Raw genomic sequence first — 4,078 nt, 5'->3', positions numbered from 1 at the left:
AATTTACTTTGCTTTCTTTTCAAAGGTAACTTATGGTCACCCAGTTTCATTGATTCACATCTTTAGGTCAATAAATTATTCCAAAGTTCTAGTCCAGTGATTTTCAGTCTTGGTGATGCAACAGAATCACTTAAGCAAACAGATGATAGATAGATAGACAATAGATCAATAGGTGGATAAACAGATATTTGCATGGCATCCCCAGACCTCTTGAGTCAGAATCTTCTAGAATCTGGGCTCAAGTATCAATATATTCCTAAAGCTCCACAGGTCACCCTGAAACATGGCTCAAGTTGAGGACCACAATGCCCTTCAAATACTTCATTCTGCAATGCCAACATTGTAACCCTTGAACTCAGTTGTTTTAGAATTGTGTACTGCATTTTTGAACTGACTTTAAATATTGTTTTGGGGGGAAAGGCATGCACTCTTTCAAAGCAAGACTTGATTCTAAACTTGATTCTATAAATTTTATCAGGGGTGCCTGGGTGGCTCAGTTGGTTGTGTGTCTGACTTTGGCTCAGATCATGATCTCACAGCTCGTGAGTTCAAGCCCCACGCCGGGCTCTGTGCAGACAGCTCAGACTCTGGAGCCTGTTTTGGATTCTGTGTCTCCCTCTCTCTGCCCCTTCCCCACTCATGCTCTGTCTCTCTCTGCCTCTCAAAAATGAATAAATGTTAAAATTTTTTTTAATTTTATCAAAAAACCCATCTAATTTCATGGTGATTCTATATAACTGATGGATAAGGGAAGATCTTGTATTTGGAGGAAGAAAACCCTTCTGACTGTAAAGGACTGTTATGAAGAAGTCATTTCACTCCCTCTGTGTTCCAGCCTGGGGCACATGTGGGGGTTAGGGCTGGGTGGTGAAGATATCTGTGTCTTTTGGCTTGAAATTCACTGGGTAGAAGCCAGTTTCCACTTATGTAGATGACAGCCAAAGGAGATGAAAGGAATGAAGAAAGCTGAGAAGTCTAATGGGAAGAACAGAAAAAGATGCTGGAGTTTCATCTCTGACAAGCTTTAAGTTAAAAGTCTCTTCAAAAAGGTCTTGGGGAAGTTGTAATTAAGGCTCCTCATACCAAGCTGTCAGGAGCTTCACCTTACTCTTCTCTGGGGTTCTATATGGACTCCCAGGAGGTTTGCATGCCCAAGACACATTGCAGGTGAATGCATACTTTTTCTACCATGCAAAAAGGACTCACTGGTAACTCACTGGTAACAGTTCAAGATTGTAAGAAAATTTTTTATTGTTCCTCAGGTTTTGTATACCACTTTCCACATAATAACTAGGTAAGACTTGAAATTACTTTTTAAGGAGAATTTTTTCGTATATAAAAAGGAAACATTTTCCTGAGAGTTTGTGTTACACACATATGCTCACATTCTTGAAAGCTGACATTGTGTGGCATTCCCAAACCAAGCCTGTGAGATGATGGTAGAGCTCCAGGGTTTGTGTACTCTTGAGTGCAGGTTTTTGGTGCCCAACCTAGGGGGTGCCACTCATACACCCAATGTCAATACATGTCCTACGGTTGCACACTGCCTAATACGTGCAACTGTAGGCATGTGCGGAGGTGCTGAAACTCCAGGGCAGAATAGGGGCATAGGGCTGGAATCAAGAAGGACAACGCACAGCAATCTTACCCAGACAGAGTGCTGGGTAAGAGTAAGTTCTGACCTTGCTGCTTTGAACCCTGGTCATGAAAGTCATCTATAGAAAGAGGGACATCTGGAATGATGTCAGCATTATGGCAGTGTAAGTCATTTTTCTTTTCTTTCCCCCTTTTAAGCAACTAAGTAGATAATCACTATGAACTCAAAACCCTCAACATCTATGCCAAAGGACCTGGGAGGACTCCTGCCCACCTATGCATTGAAAAATAAACAAAGAAGACCTCAGCAAGTGTTACAGATTCAAGGGAGTCAGGGAAACTTCCCCACCCTCACTCACCAAAGTGGGGCAGGGGTGGGGCTTGGGGAAACCTGAAAAGTGCTGACCTGGGCAGATACTCACCGGTGAGACAGAATTTGTGGAGGTACAGCCTGTCTGAGGGGGAGATTCAAGCAAGATAGAGATGAGTTTGGATGCAGAGGAGAGGCAAGAACTCCAGAGCCACTCTCCTCCCCAGGATGACACTGCACAGGGCTAAGCTGTCCTTCTGTGGAGGAGGTGGAAAGCAGGGAATGAATGCCTGGGTATCCCAGTTGTGGGGGTTGCAGCCGGAGAAAACCCATTTTTATCTTCAGAAGTACCCCGATTTCTGAGGTAGGACCCTTATGACTTGGGAGAGGGAGAAAAGGAAGGAAATATCTTAAATACCAAAAGGTATTAAAGGAACTTGGTTCCTGCTGTCTGCTTCAGAACTTCAGCAGGAAGTCCTCCACAGGAAAACTGCACTTGAGGATCTCTCCATCAAGTCCACAGGCACACCCAACGCCCTGAGTGCTAAATCCACATCTCCCCCTATTGTTTGGCCAGCTGTCTGTATGCACTCTTGAGTGTGGCAGTGAAAACACGTTGGGTAATTGGATTTTCTTAGGAAAAATGGACCACTACCTGTGGGCAAAGTAAAAACCACAAACTAGAGTTATAGTGCCACCTCTTGGAAAACAAGAGAGAGGTTTCCTGCAGCCAGCCTGATGAATTATAGGAAGAAAAAAAAAAACACAAAGTTTAAGGATTTGGCCACAAAAGAGATCAAAAGAAGTGGAACACGTTTATCCATAATAAGCCTAGGAAACCTCAGAAAAGCAACACCAAGGAACAGTACCCCATCTGAATATAACCAGTAAAGATACTTCAAATGTGAAAGCAGCAATGCAGAAATACAAGGAACTTTAAAAATCTAGAAAGCAAGCCATTGCCAAAAGATACCAATAATTCTCTAACAATCGAGCCCAAAGACACTTTAATAAAGATCTAGCTAATAAAGAATTCAAAATAGTGTATTGAAGAAACTCAACAGGCTGTAAGAAAACTTAGAAATACAGCTCAATGGCCCAGCCCTGCTTCAATGCTCTGCAGCTGCAGCCGGATAGTTTGCAGGTAGAAAGATGGTGTTTGTAAAGAGCGGATGGTTGCTGCGACAGAGTACTATTTTGAAGCATTGGGAGAAGAATTGGTTTGACCTGTGGTCAGATGGTTACCTGATCTATTATGATAACTAAACTTGGCAAAGTGTTGAAGACAAGGTCCACATGCCAGTGGACTTTATCAACATCTGCATGGGGCATGAGTGTCAGGATACTCAGCCTCCAGATGGGAAACCAAAAGACTGTACGCTGAAGATTGTTTGCTGAGATGGGAAAACCATGCGTCTTTGTGCAGAAAGCACAGAGGATTGTTTGGCCTGGAAATTTACACTCCAGGATTCCAGGACAAACACAGCTTATGTTGGCTCAGAAGTCCTGTATGATAAGACAGCCATGACTTCTTCCTCTCCTCCTCACACAGCCTATGGGACACCAACCTCTGAGGCATATGGCTATGGTCCATACAGTGGTGCATAGCCTCCAGGAACTCAAGCTATCTATTGTTCTGTATCCTGCCAGTACCCACATGAAGGACTTTATGGACTACAGCCTGCCAACCAAGTCATCATTCAGGAGTGGTATCGAGACAGTGACAGTGATCTGGCACTGGACATGGTGGCCATAACTGCCACTGGCATGGCCTTAGGCTCTCTGGTCTGGGTCTTCTAGAGTCCTTCAGATCTGGATGTGCATAGCTTCTGATACCCTGTGTGCAATAATATAATTTGCAGGGCATTTCTGTTGGTGATAAATGTTTTTAATAATAGTTTAATTGTTCTTTTGAAAGTGATGACATCATAGTTCTAACTAATCCATACACGTACTGTAGAGAAGGCTTCTGACTTGTGTTTAGCTAAAACATGGACTCTCTGGGGCACTGGCTCGTTCCAGGAGTTTCTTTCTAGAACTCTTGGAATACCTTATTTGGCTACACCTGTTTAGAATGGCATTTTCTTTTCAGAGTTAGGTATAGTGCTTAAGGGATAATTTAGTGTTCTGCTAATATATGGTGACACATGTGTGAGTGGTATGGCAAGGAGG

The 4,078-nt window shown here is 43.2% G+C and overlaps 1 pseudogene; it reads left to right on the top strand.

Annotated features, from left to right (window-relative positions):
• The first annotated feature begins 3,082 nt into the window (after positions 1-3,082).
• On the top strand, positions 3,083-3,812 carry LOC122480217 (annotated as a pseudogene).
• Positions 3,813-4,078: the final 266 nt, after the last annotated feature.

This window comes from Prionailurus bengalensis, chromosome A1, assembly GCF_016509475.1.
Source record: "Prionailurus bengalensis isolate Pbe53 chromosome A1, Fcat_Pben_1.1_paternal_pri, whole genome shotgun sequence".
Taxonomy (NCBI): Eukaryota; Metazoa; Chordata; class Mammalia; order Carnivora; family Felidae; genus Prionailurus; species Prionailurus bengalensis.
The sequence above is the reverse complement of the archived record's forward strand: the minus strand, read 5'-3'. Positions and strand labels throughout refer to the sequence as shown.